We start from the raw sequence: 19,988 nt of genomic DNA, 5'->3' as shown, positions 1-19,988 counted from the left end.
TCTCCGGCCCGCACCCCAACCGGACCGGGAGCTTGTCCTGTGTGCCGTCACGGCCTCAGTGTCTTGTGGCACATAGTAGGTGCTCAACTAATACCTCTGGAGTGTTCCAGAGTCGCCCAATGGGCAAGCGAAGGGCGGCCGTCTGGAGTCCCACCCCACGCCTTCTCGTCCTGTCCTGGCCATGCCGGCTGCCCCCTGGCCCCGCCTCTCATACCCTGTCCCCCGCCCTTCTCCTGCGGGCTGGGGCCTCGTGCAGGATGTAGCACTCCCTCCATCCAAAGGGCTCAGACGTGAGGTGACCCCGTGGACGGATGCTTGGGGCTGACCTCCTCTGCGGGGGTCCCGGCCGTGCAGGTGCTGGCTAGGGGGCTGAGTGATTCTGCAGCTGGGCTGCAAGCCCCTCCGCGGACGGTGCCTCCGAAACCTCTCCGGGAGCCAGCCCCGCTTCGGGAAAGGGGCCCTTCACACATCCGGGGTTCCAGCCACGACAAGATTACCGCGACCCAGCCCCTGGCTCTGACTCTGCCGATGCTCTTTCGGTCTGCAGCCTCAGAGTGATGGAGAGACCCAGCCTCCAGCCTGGCCGTGCCGGGGGGGCATGGAGAGAGACCCTGGCGAGGTCGGTGCCAGCCACCTGGAAGGCTGCCTGCGCGCCCCACAAATGAACCTCTATAAAAGGGATTCAGAAGCCGGTTAGCACAGCCCGGCCCGGCCGGTTACTCGGCACTGGGTGTCCAGAGCTCACCCTGTGCAGGGCGGACCCTCGTGGGGTAATGGCCCGGTGCTGGAGTCGCCCTCAAATGGAACGGAAATGCCGGGCATGGCCGACCGGCCAGTGCTCCCCGAGGGACCTGGGCTGTAGGACAAAGCGCCCCGGTGCCCTGAGACGTGAGAATAGACCCGGCAGGTGCCACCCAGGAAGCCAGTGCTGCACCAGGACCCGGGGAGCTGGAAAACCCCTGCTTCCTAAAGCGTATTGTTCGGAGAGGGGTCGGCTGGTGCGTGCCATCTGGGTGTGTGGGAGCGTGTGCACGAGCGTGTGCGAGAGTCTAGAGGCCAGGACACCTCGGGCCGAGAAGGGCGTGAACGTACCTTTGCCCCCACGCGCTCCTGGGCCCGCCGACGGCTCCCTCTGGACACCGCCAGTTTTCCGGGGAATTTCTGCAACACCCGAGAGCAAATGGCAGGGCCCTTCCAGGGGGCAGTGGCTTCTGGTCAGAGGGAGGAAGGCAGCCAGCCTGTGGCATGTTGGGAGACCTGAGGGCAGAGGCGAGCGTGGGGCTGGGCAGGCAGCAACCCGTGCAAAGGGCAGAATCGCTTTTCTTGTTAGAAAAGCACGCGCAACACCCTCCCGGTTAAACGTCATCCCCGGTGCTTTCTCTCTCTGTCTCCTCTCCTCTTCCCAGGATCCCCAGAGAGGGGGTTGAAAGAGGGAATTATCCTGATTTTTGGCTGCAGAACTGGGCTCGATGAGGTGGCTTGTCCAGCGTCCGGTGGGCTCAAGCGACCGAGTGGAGTCCGGGCCTGGGGAGCTCCCGCTGCGGGTGGGCCCCCTCCCCACCAGTCCCAGCAGTGGGGGCCCGCGGCGTTTTTAATCACAAGTATTCGGTGGTTGCCAGCGCGTCAGCTCCGAGACATTAAATCCCTCCCCCTCTGCCCTCGACATCCGCAATATTAACATCCTCGGGGGTCACTAGTTGCCCTGTTCTGCCAGTTACGCCATGGCATTACTTCTGCCCCTGTTTTGTGCCAAATATTTACACACCTGTTTGGGGTGGCAGTTTGGAGAAACGCTTTGGGGTGAGCGTGCCCTATCTCCACCTCCCGGCTGCCTTCCATCCGGACCGACGGGAGGAAACCCGGGCATCTCAGCTGTTTGGGGGGTCTGCCCATGAGCCACCAGAACGGCGAGAACCCTGGTTCCATCTGGCGCCCTCGGACGTTTGTCGTCCCAGAGACGCAGCTGCACGGGAGACGCGGTGGGCTCTTTATTTACCGCCTCCTTTCGGTTTTACTGGGGTCCCCATAAAACCCGCTTGTTGAGTCAGAGGTTTATGGTCCTGGCTGTGTTCTGGGGATTTCATATTCCGTGTGTCTGGTTTGTCATTTTGAGAAAAGCCACAAGTTTTGTTTTGTTTTGTTTTTGTGTTAAACAAAGGAATTTCAGGATTTGTGGGGAAGCTACATCCTGCAAAAAGGAAGAACTTTTTCTGGGACATTTTCAAAGAAATAGAAGCTACAAAGATCGAGACCCTTCATCTGGTGTTTCTCAGCCTTTAATTTTGAAGTTCTTAAGTCTCTCTGTGTCTGTCTCCCTCTCTCTGTCTCTCTCTCTTTGTATCTCACACACACACACACACACACACACTGATGAAATAGCTAGAGACAAAAAAGGCAAGTTTCAGGAAAAATAGTAATCTCCACAAAATGTCCAAAGCCTTCTTGGTTCTCGTACTTAAACACAATTAAAACTTGCTCACCAAGGTGAGAAACGCGTGTTTGTGATCTTACGGTTCGTGGGTTCGAGCCCCGCGTCGGGCTCTGTGCTGACAGCACGGAGCCTGGAACCTCCATCAGGTTCTGTGTCTCCCTCTCTCTCTGCCCCTCCCCTGCTCCCGCTCTGTCTCTCTCTCTGAAAAATAAAATAAACATTAAAAACAAATTAAAAAGCAAACTTTTGGGAGGCAAAGCCACTATGGAAAGCCTATTTTAATGTAACGTCACCCGACACGGATACTTCACCTGTTTGCATATTTACACACATTAAATGTACGTCGTCATCTCAGGGACAATAGATCATACTTGCCAGAATACACTGTTAGGGTTACTGTGGATGTGGACACAGCACAAGCCAGAGTGCGGTAAAAGGGTCTCCAGAGTGGCTCAAACTCAGACACGGCACAAACCAAAATGAACGACAAGGATTTTTGTAACAGCTCAAACCCGATCGCTAATTTCAATGGGGTTAGTGAGAGCATCTTCCTTCGGGGTCTTATGAGTAAAACGCCTTTCATTCTGCCAATGGCGGAGTTGGTTCATTAGATAGAAACGCGCACAAGAGGTCTCTCTCTCTCTGTCCTCGCGTTGTTTGAAACGAATGACCAGACGTATGGCTCACGTTCTCCCTGCCACAAAACAGCAACAATCAAACGACCCCTGGGAGAAATGGCAGACGGAGGTCTTCCCGTGAGGACGGCAGACCGCTTCCCCCCGGACAGGGAGGGCCATGCGCTGTGCAAAAGCTGTGTCCCTCCTCCCCGGGTGAGACCAGCACATTCGGTGACGAGGGCGAAATGTGGCGGCCTCGGCTGGTGTCAACAGCAGGGTTTACAAAACCCACGTCTGGCAGAAAACGTGACTTGGGACTGACCTAATCTTTCTGCCTTCAATGTGTGTCTGTGGAGTCGTAGATGCGGTCTGAAATCCTTCGCTGTGACAAGGAGAGCGTGCAGGGAGGTGGACGTCCCCCTGCACCGTCTCTGGGGGGGCTCCTTCCCGCCTGCCGACGGGGGGAGGCGGCTCTGCACCCAGGACGCCCGGCCCCGGCCCCGGGCCGAGCACCTGCAGAGCCCAGGGGTGTGCCCCGGGCCGCCGGCTCCCAGGCTGGGCCGTGTCCCCCACACGCCATCGCCCGCCCCACAAATACAGGGGGGCAGCCCAAGTTGCCCCTCGGTCCTGGCACTGTGGCTACGGCACCTTTTTATTCTCAAAAGCGTCCTGACCGAGATAACAAACGGTCACCTTCCTCATAAACACGTGTAGACATACATTCCCTTAGTGACTTGCGGCAAGTGCTGGATCCGGCGGGTTTGTTCTTGGGCACACGGAACCGACCCCGGGACCCCTCCCCCCACACACTGTCTCTCAAGTTAGAGTCAGCTGACATGTCACCACAGGACACCTGTGTTCCGTAAGGAAGGGCCCAGCTGCCTTCGGTGGTGATTGGAACTTGCTGCAAATGGGCCATGGCGTGTGTGTGTGTGTGTGTGTGTGTGTGCGTCTGCATGTGTGGTGTGTATGCTGTGTGGGGTGTGTATGGCGTGTGCATGCGTTTGTGTGCGTGTTTGCACGTGCATGTGTGTGTGGTGTGTGCACGCGTGTGTTTGTGCGTGCATGTATATGGTGTGTGCATGTGTGTGTGTTTGTGCGTGCATGTGTATGGCGTGTGCATGCGCGTTTGCGTGCATGTTTGCACGTGCATGCGTATGGCATGTGCACACGTGTGCGTGTGTGTGCATGTGTGTGCGTGTGCATGCGTGTTTGTGGATGGCGTGTGTTTGCACATGCATGTGTATGGTGTGTGCACGTGTGTTTGTGCATGCGTGTGTGGTGTGTGCATGCATATGGCGTGTGCACACGCGTGTGTGTGCGCGTGCGTGTGCGTGCGTGTGTATATGCGTGCATGTGTATGGTGTGTGCATGCGTGTATGTGTGGCGTGTGTTTGCACATGCATGTATATGGCGTGTGCACGTGTGTGCATGCGTGTGCACACGTGCGTGTGTGCGTGAGTGTGCTGTGGTGTGTGTGTGGCGGGCACCTTTGGGAGAAGCAGGGCAGCAAGCCTGAGCAGCACAGCCAAGCGGCCGGGCAGGCAGCCACGGCCAACTCCAAACCCTGTAGGTTTCCAGCCCGGAATTTCCTCCATTTGCAGCAAAGGGGACAGGAAGTCAATCTGTTCCTCTGACCCCCGGGCAGGCTTCTGGCAGCGCACGTCAGGTGTGACCGCCACTCCCACACTCCAGGTGGAGGAGGAGGGCGGGAAGCATTTTGAGCGGAAGCGGTGCCTTCTAGGAGCTCAGCCTGCCGGAGCTCCCTCGACGAGTAACTTGCTCAGTCCCAAAACTCTGGAATGAGGGCCGGGAGCGCAGAGGCAGGGAACCTCTGGGTCTGCCCAGGTGTGGGCGTGGAGGGCTGGAAACAGCCTGCAGGGCAGGGCAGGGCAGGGCAGGGGCCGGACACGGGGTGTGGCCTGCTAGCTGCCTCTGAGGGACTGTGGCCAGGTACCATCGTGGACAGCTGAGACCGTGTGCCCCCCTGCTGCACCTCCCCCTAGATGTGGGTGGCCTGGGGGGAGGGGTCCACACACCACGATTCCCCGGCCACCCAGGGAGAGGGTCGTGCCTACAGCAAGCCGGCTCTCTGCTCCTAATGGACGCACAGGGGTCACGTGCAGGGTCGAGATCTGACCAGATTTCCAGCACGCTAGGGGTACCGGCCGCCACGGCTGCCACTCGCTCCCGGAAGCCACGGGCAGCGGCCTGGGATGCCCAGCCGCGATGCCACCAGCCCTGGTGGCTCGACCGTTACAGACAGAAGTGCGTGGTGCAAGGGCAAAGCCGTCAAGGCGTGTCAGCACTGGCAGCGGCCCCCGCCGTGGTCTCCCCAAAACCAAACTGTCCAGGCGGGCAGGCCGGCTCTCCCACCCCAGACCGTATATAGATCAGAATCGGCGCGTGTTTGCCCCTTAAGACCACACACGCGGCCTCGGTGAGAGGGGAGGGGGGCACGGCCCCTGGGCTCCTTCTCGGCCGGTGTCCCCAACCGCCCCCCCCCCACCCCACGAGGACCGCGGTTCACAGTCGCTTGTCCACCACGGCCCTGACCTCTGGCTTGGCGTGCCGAGGGGCCGGGGGATGGCAGCGAGGAAAGGAAAGCACCTTGAAGGAGGAAGCAGAAGAGCAGGAAGGTAGTTTAATATTTTAAAACGCAGGTTACGCCCCCACCCGCCGGCCCGGCTCAAATTAAACGTCGCCGGGGAGGTGGGAAGCTGCGGGTGGGCGTGTGGACTTGCCCTGCGCAAGGCGACGCTAACGTCGGCCCCGCCAGGCCTGTCAGGAGGCGCGGCGATTCTGCTCCCCGGGACACGTGACCGGAAGACAAACGTGCGCGCGTCCGCGAATGCGCAGGCGCGCCCGGCTCCCGCGGCCGCAAGGTGGAGGCCGCCCGACGGTCCCCCGGGGAGGTCAAGGGGCCGGGAGCGTGGGCCGGTGTCCTCGGCGGAGCGGCCCAAGGCCGTGAAGACGGACTCGAGCCCTGCCACGGGCGCATCTCAGTGGTGAGGAGCCCAGAAGCCGCCGCCCACGGGACGGTCCCAGCAGGTGGAAGCGTCCAGGACGCGGGGGGGCCGGGAGAGCCGCCGACTTCGCAGGAGCGGGGGTGCGGACGGGAAGGGGCGTCTGGGGCGCCCGCGCCGCCGTCCTCCCTCATGAGGGCGGGGGCTCCGCGGGGGTGTTCCCGGTGGTCCACACGTAGGCCCGGACACCTTTCCGTGTGTGCTTCGCGCAGAACAGTGGAGCGCCCCGCATTGCGTAGCAATAGATGTGTGCACTGGACGGTACGGGGGAGAACGGCGGGCTGGCTGTGGGGCCCGGAGGCCCGATCCACACCGTACTCGCTCTGGAAAGTGAGGGGTGTAGGAGGTCTCCTCGGTGAGAGCGTGGGCCTCTCCAAAATGCTGTGGGTCCTCGCCCGGCAAAATGTACGTATGATGTTCTGCAAGCAAACTGTGGGGTCTCGCGGCCCATCCGGTGACGCCCAAAGGGGCCCACAGATCCCAGGCTAAGGAGCTCCACTCAGGGTGACTGGGGGTGCCGGGGTTAGGGAGCAAGTTCCGGAGCCCAACACCCTGAATCTGGGCCCCGTCACCTTCTAGCTGAGGGGTTCTGGGGGCGGGGCTTGCTGTGGACGCTTCAGTGTCCTTGTCTGTAGGATGGGGATAGCGAACCTCGTGGGGGGAACAGGTCCCCCTGGGGCTAGGAGGACGTATGTCCCAGGAGGGCCTGCTCTTCTGCCCCGGGCTCATCTCCTCGTGCCAATAAGAGAGTATTTGGCCCATGGATTAACTATGTTCCTCCCTCCAATATTAGGGCTCTACAGGTCAGAGCCAGGCAGGACTCCTTCTTCAGGAGCACCCGCATCCCCTGGCTCCCCAGCTGCCCCTAGGCCCTGAGCCCCTCCATCTGAGGGTGGCTGGGTCTGAGAAGGGGGTCGCATCCAGTCAGCTGTCCCACTGTTGAAAGGAACCGGCCCCCCAGGTGTTATGGTAACTGTCACCTGTGCTGCACATCTGTAACATCGAGAACAACAGGTGGTCTCCGTTGAGGGCTCCCTGTGCTCAGAGTTGCATTGAACCCTTCAAAGCACCTTCCAAGTCAGGGACCGTTTATGTCCATTTTACAGAGAAGGAAATTGAGGCTTAAGGGAAGTAAGTCAATGTTAGTGATTGCTGAGGTTGGGATTTGACCCAGGCAGCACTGGTAGCCCTCTCCACTGTCACACAACACCCCCTTGATGCAGGTACGGGACCGTTTTCTTCATTCCTCACTTGGCGAAAGAAGTGCATAAACTGACTACGATGTTTATAAAAAAAAATGACATGAGCCCAAGTCTAATCATCAGCAAACACCAGAAAAATCCTGCTAGAGGCACGTTGTACAACATACCTGGCCAGTATTCCTCAAAACTGTCAAGGTCACCTGAAACAAGGAAAGTTTGAGTAACTGTCCCAGCCAAGAGGACCCTAAGGAGACATTGATAACTGTCATGTGATCCTGGATGGGATCCTGGAACAGAAAAACGAAAACAAAACACTACATGAAAACTAAGAAAATATGAATAAAGTATGGACTTTAATTAATAATGATGTAATAGCACATCAATATTGGTTCATTGATTGTAGCAAATGTACTATACTAATGCAAGATGTTAACGATAGGGAAACAGGGTGTGAGTGTAAGGAAGCTCTGCACTATCTTCTCAATTTTTCTGTAAATCTAAAGCTATTCTAAGGAATAGTCTATTAAAAAGAATAAGATGATTGGCTATCTAGAAGGATGGATGGATGGACAGGAGGATGACAGGATGGATGGGTGGATGGATGGATGGTTGGATGGTTGGGTGGATGGATGGATGGATGGATGGATGGATGGATGGTTGGATGGGTGGGTGGATGGGTGGGTGGATGGATAGATGGATGGATGGATGGATAAATGGGTGGATGGATGGATGGATGGTTGGATGGATGATGGATGGATGGATGGATGGGTGGGTGGATGAATAGATGGATGGATGGATGGGTGGATGGATGATGGATGGATGGATGGATGGGTGGATGGATGGGTAAGTGGATGGGTGGATGGATGGATGGATGGATTGGTGGGTGGGTGGATGGATTTGGTGGGTGGATGGATGGATGGCTGGATAACTGGGTGAATGGATGGATAACTGGGTGGATGGATGGGAATCTGGATGGATGGATGGATGGATGGATGGATGGATGGATGGATGGATGGGTATGTGGATGGATGGGTGGGTGGGTGGATGGATGGGTAAGTGGATGGATAGATGGGTAGATGGAAGGAAAGAAGGAAGGGAGGATGGAAGGTAAAGTGATAAAGAATCACAGAACATTGACAATGGCAGAATTTCAGTGATGAATATATGCATTTCACAATGGGTAACTTTCCTGTATGTTTGGAATTTCTTCTAATATAATGCTGGGAGGATAAAAATGATCAGAGGCTAATTGATGCATGCAACTCTCACCATTTGGTCTCCTATTCCTTTCCACTTTGCACTACTCTGCTGGTGATGAGGGTAAGGGTAGTTCCATATTAAATATTTAAATGAATATTTAATGTTCACGAACACTTCATCACCGTGCCACTGCCTGAACCTGGTGCCTCTGGAATAATGCAGTGTGGTCCCCTTTTACTTCCAAAGTGGATCCAAATTTTGACAGGACAGGCATCAAAGGCTATGAATGCCAGGGTAAACTGGGGACTAAAGAATGGAGACAGGGGCCCTGGATAATCACCATTGAAGTCCTCACAACACACAGTCGGGGCCCCTGGATGGAATTGGGTTTTTTTCGAGTATGTTCCAGTCACCTCCTGCTCACGCAAGGAGGACAACCTCACACTGGGGACTGAAGAATCTGTCAACGCGTTGGAAAAGTGTAACAAAGAGGGAAATGCGCATCTGGTGATGGACGGACAGCACTGGGCATGTTGCTGCTACCGGGGCGGCCCCTCCTCCACCTGATTGAGCATGGGATGCACAAACAACCCCAAATGCTTCCAATCTGGTCCTTGAGGAGAAAGGATATTTGTGGTAACGGAGAAATTTGCCACCCAGTGCTGTTGCTTTGGTGTCGTGTTTCTGTGGTCGCAAGTTATTCATCCAAAATTGGTCTCTGCTAGGAAACAAGAAAAATATTCCATACTATAAAATGAGATTTGAAGTGATCTTCCTTCCCGAGGTTGATATTTGGGGGAATGAAAAGAAAAAAAAAACAATCAAAAGAAGAAAAGGAAATGTATTGGGTTGAAGAAATCCTCCCGCCTTTGAAAGGTGTTTCTCATATTCTGACCCTGGGCTTTCTTTTCCTGGAGCCAGGGTGATCTTCCCATACCTTGGAAGGTCTCCAATCTTCTCCACATGGATGTCGGGGCGCATTCTCAAAGGGCTAAGATTTAGTGTGCACCCAAATGTGGACCCCAATTCAGACCGCCATAAACACACCATGGAACCCCAGTAAGACGGCTGAACTCCCCAGACTTGTCTTCTCTACCCTCCAGTTTCCATTTTAAAGGAAAGATGTTTCTCAATCAGCCTCTGGTCCAGTCCCTGGAAAATCTGGATGCATGCAGTGGCAGCACTTGCCAGAAGGACAGAACGTGGGGTATCTGGCTGAGATCTCCTGCCCACACCCGCCCCAGGCTGTCCATCTGCAGGATGGGCGGCTGGCCCAGCCACTTCCAATGTGGGAAGCTACGGCCCCTGGGGGAGCTGATCAGCCCCAGCCCCAGGGCTTCTAGCCCCACCTAGTCCCATGCAGGTCTTCTGGAGGTGCTCAAACTGGGGGTCCGATCCTAGTCCTTCAGTGTGACCAGTCGCATTGCTTGAATCTTGCAAAATGGCACTGTGATAATGCCCACCCCTGGGATTTTGTGGGGGAACGACTGAGCCGACCCATGCAAAGTGCTTACCATGGCACCAGACCAAAGCATTCGCTCAGCAAATGGTCCCCATAATTATGGGACAGATCCAATTCTGGAAGGGTCTGGTCTCTCTTCCCAGGTCTCAGGCCTTGCCTGCCTGCAGCTGACAGGTAAAGGAGCTGTGTTTGAAATCAGGGAGCCTGGGCTCTCAGCTTTCTGTAGGAGTGATGGGCAAGTACGGCTGGGCACTGAGCTGCCACCGATGAAGCCGCCTGACCTGACTTGGAGATGCCTTGGTTAGCCCGCTGGTCTTCCAGACGTCCCCCACCTTGGGGACAGGTGCAGGCCAGGGAGGAACCATGCACACTGCTTTTCCTGATCCGTTCCCTGATGTGACGTTTAGATGCACTAAGGTTGCCCCCTGTATGTGCTCACAAGGTGAGCAGAGATGGATAGGTCCACACGACTCCTCACCGTTCCCTCAACGTCACGTGCAGCCTGTGTCTCTGGACTAACAAGCATTACAATGTGGTCAGCTTTGCTTCCTGTTGATGCTTCTGATGATGGGCGTTTTGGGAAAAGGACAGAGAGTTTGAACCAATAGAGAAGGGACTGGAACTTGCTGGGACAGGTGCCCTAGCCCCACAAAGCCCTGCTTTGCAGCGACATGGGGCTGTGGGCTGATAACCGACTGGCTCAGTTGGAGAGGATGAAGCCACTCAGCGTGGATGTGGGATCTCTCTGGGAAGTGCTCACGAGGATAGAGCATGTTTCCTCGTCACTGATGCCCTTACAAATGTCTCTCCACCTGTCGCTCGCACTGCAGACCCTTTGCTTAGGGAACTTGGGACCTGTGGACAGAGCCAAAGCCCAACTAGTGATAGGGATTCCTAGAACTAGTCTACTCTGTGCCATTTATTGCTTTACCCATCCATTCACTCATTCAGCAAACATGCCATGTTATCTCCTCTGGGTCAGGTTTGTTCCAAGATAGTGGGTACTGAAATGCCTCTGTATCCCCAAAGCCCAGACCAACCAGTGCTTGGCACCTGGTAGGAATGTATTTTTGAGGAATGGATGGATAGATGGATGAATAGACAGGTGGGTGGGTGGATGGATGGATGGATGGATGGATGGATGGATGGATGGATGGGTGGGTGGATGGATAGATGGGTGGATGGATGGATGGATGGATGGATGGATGGATGGATGGATAGATGGGTGGGTGGATGGATGGATGGATGGATGGATGGATGGATGGATGGAGAAGAGGATGGATGGATGGATGGACAGGTGGATGGATGGATGGATGGATGGATGGATGGATGGATGGATAGATGGGTGGGTGGGTGGGTGGATGGATGGATGGATGGATGGATGGATGGATAGATGGAGAAGAGGATGGATGGATGGATGGACAGACGGATGGATGGATGGATGGATGGATGGATGGATGGACAGACGGATGGATGGATGGATGGATGGATGGATGGATGGATAGATGGGTGGGTGGATGGATGGATGGATGGATGGAGAAGAGGATGGATGGATGGACAGACAGGTGGATGGATGGATGGATGGATGGATGGACGGACGGATGGATGGATGGATGGACGGACAGGTGGATGGATGGGGGGGAAGATAGGTCACCTTCACCCTCCAGGAGGGTAATCTTTACTGTATCCCCATAAAATCCAAGCAACACTCTCTTTGTATCTTTTTCTTTCTGGAGAGAAGTGGACAGACCACCCAGATGCACAGACCCAGCCTCTCATTCTTACATCCTCTTATATCCTACATTGACTGGGCACCTACCATGCGTTCAGCATCATGCTGGGTCCCCAGGGTCAAGACTACAAAGGAATATGGTGGTAGGTAGGCCTTTATCAGAGGGTAGGGATCTTCTGTTCCCATGGCCCTGCCCAGGTGAGGAATCTGAGATCAGAAAAGTTAGGGACTCAGTCAAGGACACCCTCTGTGCTGCCCTGAGAGGCCAGTGTCTGCTCTGGCTGGAGCTCTGAGGTGCCCATGCTGACAAGAGCAGCATAAGGGAAGACGGAGTGTAACTGTGGACAGGCTCCAACCACCTGGATTTGGAGGGAGGAGCGGTGTGAGGGCTGAAGGGCCCAGGGATGGCTCCGAAGGCAATGGGGCTAGTAGACAGCAGGCAGTACCTCCGGTGCCATGGGCTCCCAAGAGCAGAGAAGGGGAGAAGGAGTGACCAGCCTTGGTCAGACCAGCAGCTGAGCCCCCTCAGACCCAACCAGCCACTGGGACCACCAGGACCCAGCCTGCATTCCTCCCACCCCCAGCCCCAACAGCCACCTCGATGACAGTAATAATGGTGGATAGACTTGACCCTGACTGTGTGGGGGCCACTGAGCTGAGAGGCCATTTCACTGTTGTGTTTGACTCTGCTGGGGGAGGGCCACTAGGGATGACAGCCCCATCATACAGGTGAGGGACTGAAGCGTGCAGTGGTCAGAAGGTTTGCCCCATGTCACACACTAGAATCGGCCCCTGTGACGGCTTGTCCTCATGGCTTCTGTCCACGGCCATCTCTAGGAACAGCTCCTGCTTGTTGCCCTTGGGGGGGGGGGGGGCGGGGTCTGTAAGGAAGGGTTCTTTGGGGAAGCTGAGACCCTTGCCCCTGAGTGCAGCCACTGAGTGGCGGTCCTGAGCTTGGATCCCTGTAGACTGAATCGCCCCTGCCCTGTGCCGCCTCCTGGTAGCCGCGATCTTGGGCCTGATTCCAGCTTACTTCCTTTGAGCCTCAGTTTCCCCATCTGCAAAAGGAGTGGGTTCATTGATAGCAGTGGTTCTCACTCCACGGCGGCATCGCCCCCAGGAGCATCCAGCATGGCACGGTGGGGGCGTGGGGGAGCGTGGAATGCTGCACAGGACGCCCCAGCAAAGACGGATCTGGCCCCAGTGTCATCAGTGCCGAGGAGGAGAAGTCCTGACCTAGCGGGCGTCAAGCTTCCAGAAACTAAGTAAATGCCAAAGTTCATCAGAAGTGGAATTCTCCTTCAGGATCTTGAAAAGAAAAAAAAAAAAAAATCCTCTCTCCTTTTCCCAACGCGGGCCCCAGGAAACCCACTCGCCAGCCTCACACACAGACCCTCTTGCAAAGCTGCAGTGAGTGCTTTGAGGGTGATTCCGATCCAGACAGGAAAGCGTCTAATTCCCCAGAGCACACCCCGAGTTTCTGACTATTGAACATCTGCACACGCTCGCGACTCCACTCTTCCCGCCGCTCAGCGCCGGGGCAACGACTCCCTTCTTTCATTTTGTTTTCCCCTCCCAGCTGCCCTCAGATGGAAACCTGGTGAACTCTGGCTCCGGCTGCAAGAGCATATTTCTAGAAGGCTGCATGAGCTTCCTTACATATATCGCAGTTCCTGAGGGTGATGTATCACGTTACTAATTCCCTTAATTGCATGTCTGGGCTAAAAACAGACTTTCTTAGTTTTCCTAAGAAGTTACATTCTTAATGACATTAAAACACTGTGGTAAATGAAGCTAAATGTTAACTGGTGGACGTAAATCATGAATCAGTATGTAGAGTGTTTACCTAAACTTGTTTATCCTTCTTGGTCACTCGTTTTGTAGGTTTTGCCAAAACTGAGAGAGGGATCGTGGTGTCAGATTCAGTATCTGGAAATAACTCAAGAATTCTTGTTTTCTTTCGATTTTTAGCCCCGGCCTGAGTGGATGCTGCAATCATGTAGTAATCAAAGAATTAGAGAGCAAAAAGGCTGCAGGCTGATTCATTTCCCTGGATTTTTGCAGAGGATGGGAGGGCGGCAAAGCTGTAGGGAGAGATGACGTTTTTCCCCTAAGGATGAAGAACTTAAAACTTGCGTTGTTTGGTTCTTTCCAGTTCAATTTTGAAAAAAATAGAAAGCAAAGATAGATGGGTGATTTATTGTAAGAGACAACAGCCACCGAGCACCCACTAGACGCCAGAGGCCCTTCTAAACACTCCGTGTGTATTAGTTCAGAGTTCTTCCCACAGACCCAGAAGGCCAAAGCAGCACCCTTCCCAGCTGCTGGGATCCAGTCAGGCCAGGCGCCTTCTCCAAGACCGCATGGCTAGACAGGGGAGACTCTCGACTGGAACCCCAGGAGGCTGGTGCCTGCTTCCTGCCCGGGGATCGAGCTGTGAGGTTCCAAAATCACATGCTTTCTTGGGAATGGAAATAGTCCACAACTGAAACTCATCTGTGACAAGCATTATTGCTCGTAAATCCCTCTCCACCAGATAAGTTGTCATGTTGACTTCATGATTTTTTTTTTTCCTCTCTGTGGGTTGAAAGTGCTGTATTTTGGTTTGTCTCCATTTCTCTCTGTCTCTGCCTCTCTCTCCTGGTCAGCCACATTTTATTTGTAGATAATTTATTTTTTTTCATAAAGAATGCATCGTCAAAATTATCCAACAGGACCCTTCAGACCTGTGCATTTGATTCTTTGTACATTTTATCAAAAAAGAAAGCCCATAGACAAATACTGGGCTCTAGCGAATTGATATTCATGCAAAAGAAACTGGGAGGAAGCACACTAATATCTGCAATTTACTTTGAAAGGAGGGATGGACAGACGGATGGATGGATAGATGGATGGAGAGATGGAGAGATGGATGGTTGGATGGGAGAGATGGGAGAGATGGATGGATGGATGGATGGATGGATGGATGGATGAATGGTTGGATGGACAGATGGATGGATGGAGGGACAAACAGATGGACGGATGGACGGACAGACGGACGGATGGACAGATGGATGGATGGATGGATGGACAGATGGATGGATGGAGGGACAAACAGATGGACGGATGGACGGATGGACAGATGGACGGATGGATGGATGGATGGGTGGGTGGGTGGTTGGATGGACAGATGGATGGATGGAGGGACAAACAGATGGACGGATGGACGGACGGACGGACGGACGGACGGATGGACGAATGGATGGATGGATGGTTGGATGGATGGTTGGATGGATGGTTGGATGGAAGGATGGATACATGGATAGATGGTTGGATGGATGGATGGGAAACCAAGCACAGCAACATGCTGACTTCAGAGCTGAGAGGGTAGGCACATCAATGTTCACTGTACAACTCTTCAACCTTTATGCATGTTTACAAATTTTCATCAAAAACATTGAAAAAAAGAGGGGTGCCTAGGTGGTTGGTTCAGCCTCCAACTTCAGCTCAGGTCACGATCTCACAGTTTGTGAGTTCGAGCCCTGCATTGGGCTCTGCGCTGACAGCGTGGGGCCTACGCGGGATCCTCTCTCTCCTCTCTCTGCCCTTCCTGCTCTCTCCCTGCCTCCCTTAAAATAAATAAACTTAAAAACGTAAAGAGTATTGGAAAAATAGAGAACGAATATTCTTGACAGAAATTCAAAAGCCACATGGTAGGAGTAAGTGTTCCGCCACTTGACCCTGCCCTCAGTCTCTCAGTGTCTCTGGCCCCTGTGGTTCTGGCTACCCTTCCAGGGGCTTTCAATGCCTATCTCAGCCCATGTGCTCTCTTTCTGCCGATGGTGATGATAAAGTAATAATAACTAATGATTGTACAGCCCGTGCTCTGTGCAAGCAGTGTCCTAAACGCTCTACGCATACTGATTTGCGAAACCTTCTCCAGAGCCCTGCAGGGTGGCTGCCGTTATCACCCCCACTTTACGGTTGGACAAAGTGAGGCAGAGAAGGTTAAACAAGGTGCCCGACACCACCCATCTCATGGGGCAAGGCGGGGGGCGGGGGGGAAGCAGACGGCATGCAGACTCTTCCACACTCCGAGGCCCCCACTGAGCGACGTGCCCCAGGGATCACTGCCTTTGTGAATCTGCCTCTTTATTCTGAAGGCTGCGCCCGTCCTTCTCGGGATAGATCCCGGTTCACTGGCTCACCCCCGGTGCATGAAGGTCTAGGTTGTGTCCAGGCTTCTGCTCCCACACACAGTGCCTGCAGGCTTCTGAAAGTGCACACGCGCCCTCTCATGGTGGGGCAAACCCCCGAAGAGTGGAGTTGCAGGGTCCGGGAGAAAGTGCATGCGAAATTTTGGTAGCGACCGTCATGTGTCTTTCCAAACAGCTTGCCCTGCATCCGCTGCAGCCAGCTACATGTGAGAGCCCCTGACCCGCACGCCAGCACGCACACTGCTCATTTAGTCCACGGTGCAGCACCGCACCCAGGTGAACGGTGCCCCCCCCCCAGGTTTTGTAGGGCGCATAGTGTGTGGTCACACCTAGCGCCCCTGAGATACTGGAAAAACAGCCTCACTGTGGTTAGAACCTGGTTTTCCTTCACTGAAGATGAGTTAAAGCATTGTTTTATAGATTGAGACTCCTTTCTACGGCCTTTCCTTTAACTAAAACATGTTCACCCCCAAACTGTGGCTGTAGGTGTTGGTTGCCACACAGGCTTATCCCTCTCCCCCAGTGTGCTCCCAGAAGGTAGATGAGAAAACATTTATTTTACTGCTCCGAAGGAAAAACATTTACAAACCATAAAAGGAGACAGGGAATATGACAAAGAAAAGAAACCTGGGTTGTGGGAGCCTGTGAGATCCCTGGGCCAAATCGCCCATTTGAATCTCACTCCGGTCAAACCCCATTCCAACATTTTCCAAGAGGCTGAGAAAGGAAATCTGCTGGGAGCGGAGGGAGGGAAACACCCAGGGGGTGTGTGCGCGTGCGTGCGTGCGCGAGTGCACACGGACTCCGCGTGTGTTTCAGACGTGGACTTACGAGGACAAAGAATAAGTAAGAAAGGAAAGAAAGGAAGAAAATAAAACACAAACCTTGTGTTCAGGTGGGCGGCGTGCTGGGAAACCCTGCCAGGGGATCTCAGAGTTACCGTGAGGGTCTTTGCAGCTGTGTCCCGAATATCTAGAACATTCCGACCCAGGGTGCTCTCAGAGAGGAAGTGGTGGGTTCTCCTGTGCCCTGCACTCCCCGTGCCCTCTGACTAATTCACTGGTATTTATGAGAAGAACACAGCTTAGCAGTCTTTTTCTGATCTAACGCATTTGGAACGTAACTTAGGACAGTATTCCGTGTTTCCTTGCGAAACCGTTCCCGGGTCCCCGTGCCCCGAAAGCTCGCCGTTCTTGGGGACTCTCGGGCAGCTCCTGAGCTCGCCTGTCAGGGAGGGACGGTCCGCAGGTCTGGGGTAGGAAAACCAGTCTCGTTTCGGGTTTTGGGTTGTTTTTTTTTTGTTTTTTTTTTTTTTTTTTTTTAATTGTGATGAAATTGCAAACTTACATCCTGAGACTAAAATTAAATGGAGGGAAGGTCTGACGTCGTGGGTGGTCTTCCTCAGGCGCTTGGAAGGAGGGGTGGGGTGGAGCGGGAGAGTGCCTTTAGCAACGTTTCCAATAGGGTAATGACAGCAATAATGATAGCTGTCCCACTTGGGAAGGGGAAATCACACAAGCCTACACGGCGACAAAAATAAACAAGCATGCAACGCTGGCCAAGGGGCCCGGGGTCCGTTCTGAACTTGAAAAACATCAAAGCGAAGCCAGTTATCAGGCCGGCCAGGCTCCAGGCTCCGCCGCGTCCTGCCCGGCACTTTTTATCGGCCTTGGACGGGCTCGGAGGACGGCCGCCCGGCACAGCTGTGGGAAGGACGACCCGCAGACGGAGGGGAAGACGCCGAGGTTGAACAGGGGTGCCCGGGACCCCGTGCATCCAGATGCCCTCCGTGCCGCTCCTCGGGGTGCAGCAGGGACAGCAGGAGCCAGACTGCGGCCCCCGGGGCCTCAAGACCCCGAGCGTGAGCCCAGCCCTGAGCCCCGCTTCCCCGTCCGCGCAAACGGGGGGTCCTGAGGACGAAACGCACCCGACGCTCAGCCAGTAAAGGCGTTTGAGTCTCTGTCACGTGCCAGGCATGGTTCCGGCAGTGGGAGGAAAGTCGTCGCAAAATAAGGTCTTAAGAGGCTCTTGAAGAAATCAGGTTAGAATACAAATTCCAGAGAAATCAGATTAACAGCTTCCGGGTGCTGAGGGAAACGTGCGGAGCCACGACCGCGTGCGGAGGACCCACGTCATGCACACACGTGAGCTCACACACGCGCACGACCACGGGTAGATCTGACAGTGATGTGAGTGACCAGGGGGGTGACGTCAGCATTGAGACGCCGCTGGCACCTTCGTACGGCCGTTTTGCGAAACGTTACCCCTGGGGGATCCACCTCCCTGGACCCTCTCGTACGACTAGGGGCGACTCTGCCATGATCTCAGCAGGAATTCCAGGAAAAGGAAGACGAAGCCCCTGGGCTCCCCGAGCCCGTGTTCCAGCGGGGAGTGGCTCCTCCGAGGTGTAAGCTGGGCGCAGAACCCCACCTTCCAGTAGGCGTCAGGTGCGTGGACAGCGGGTAACCGGAAATAGCGCGGTTAGGGACACGGGATCAGTCCGGGTCTCGCTGGGCTGGAAATAAACAGCCGCTCGAACTGGGTTTTAAATTGAAGGGGTTTGGGGGCACCTGGCTGGCTCAGTCGGTGAAGCATCCGACTCTTGATTTCGGCTCAGGTCACGGTCTCACGGTTCATGGGTTTGAGCCCCACGTCGGGCTCTATGCTGACAGCGCGAAGCCTGCTTGGGATTCTCTCTGGCTGTCTGTCTCAAAATAAACAAATAAACTTAAACAAAAAATAAATTGAAGGGGCTTTGACAACAGCAACATTTGCAAGGTGTGGGCAAGGTCTGTGGACCTGGGGGAGGGATGGGAGGCAGCAGCAGGGGACTGTAGGGATGAGGAGACACAGGTGACATCATGGCAGGGTGTCCACATGGAGAGGACCCAAACGGGAGCTGTGACCTCGAGTAGGGGACACCGCCCGCCAGGTGGAGGTGGCCCAGCGGGGAGGGAGCAGAGAGCACCCAGCCTCCCTCCCCTCACTGTCCTGTGGTCCACGGAGCCCCCGCTGCCAGCTCCAGCCGGGAGCACAGGCCAGGGTGGGACGATGGAGTCCAGGCAGGTCGGCCGCCAGGGAAGGGAGGACTGAATCGGGAGGGGCTCGAAGAAGATGGTCGGCAGGACGACCATCCATCAGGATGATCTAAATTAAGACACAGAGACCGGCGTGGGCATCTACTTGAGCATCACGTCCTGGGGCCCCCGTAAGGGGGAGCACGCTGGGCAGCTGGGAAGGCAAGGGCTTGGGGCGCTCGCGGTTGGGGTGAGGGTCTCCGGGTGTGAGTCAGAGGAGCGGACCCCTCCCGGGAGTCATCGGGCTGCCTGCAGCTGAGGTCCGGGCTTTGCTGGCAGTTTGCTGCCCCACAGGTCACTTTGAGGACCAGAGCAATGCTTCTCGCTCCCTGGGGCCCGGAGGCTCCGGTTGTCGCTGTAAAGGCACCGGGGCCATGGCCGTGAGCAGCACGCACACGCACAGAGCCTCGCCCGGCTTACAGCAGGCGGGGGAGAGCTCACGAAGCTGGCACAAAACAAAGCAGAGAGGAAGTTGGATGGCGCTGCCATAAATAATTGCCACCAACCAGGTGATTAGAGCAACAACAATTTATTCTCTCCCAGTTTGGGAGGCCAGAAGGCCCCAATTCACGGTGTCACAGGGCCTCGCTCCAAAGGCTGGAGGGGAGGATCCTTCCCGCCTCTTCCAGTTCCTAGGGGCCCAGGCGTCCCTCAGCTTGTGACCGAGTCCCTCCTCTTCTGTCCCTGTCCTCCACAGCCTCTCCTCCCCTCTGGTCTAGGGAGAGCATTCAGGATGGTCTTCTCTGCACTTCTTAACCTAATCACATCTGCAAAGACCCTTTCTCCAAACAAGGCCCCATCCACAGGGTGCAGGGATTAGAATGTAGACATACTTTGGGGGACCATCCAGCAGCCCCCCCACCACCACCACGGGTGGTTATAGGGAATGGGGAGCTTGGCGGAGCAGAGGAGGGAGAGAGACCATCCGGGCAGGGAGAGGCGAGGGGAGGCATCGGTGAGGTGCACCGCCATCAGCCCTGTGAAGGAGCAAACCCTGAGGGCGGGGGTCAGGCCCCAGGTGAGGTGCGGCCCTCGGTCCTGTCTT

At 55.2% G+C, this 19,988-nt stretch overlaps 1 long non-coding RNA gene across 1 annotated transcript in view; it reads left to right on the top strand.

The window, feature by feature from the left end:
• The window catches only part of LOC145713240 (uncharacterized), a 345,251-nt gene that overhangs the window by 223,191 nt on the left and 102,072 nt on the right, over window positions 1-19,988 (top strand). The gene's annotated exons all lie outside the window — the stretch shown is intronic.

Source organism: Panthera onca, chromosome E2 (assembly GCF_046562875.1).
Source record: "Panthera onca isolate mPanOnc1 chromosome E2, mPanOnc1 haplotype 2, whole genome shotgun sequence".
In the NCBI taxonomy this organism is placed as follows: Eukaryota; Metazoa; Chordata; class Mammalia; order Carnivora; family Felidae; genus Panthera; species Panthera onca.
The sequence above is the reverse complement of the archived record's forward strand: the minus strand, read 5'-3'. Positions and strand labels throughout refer to the sequence as shown.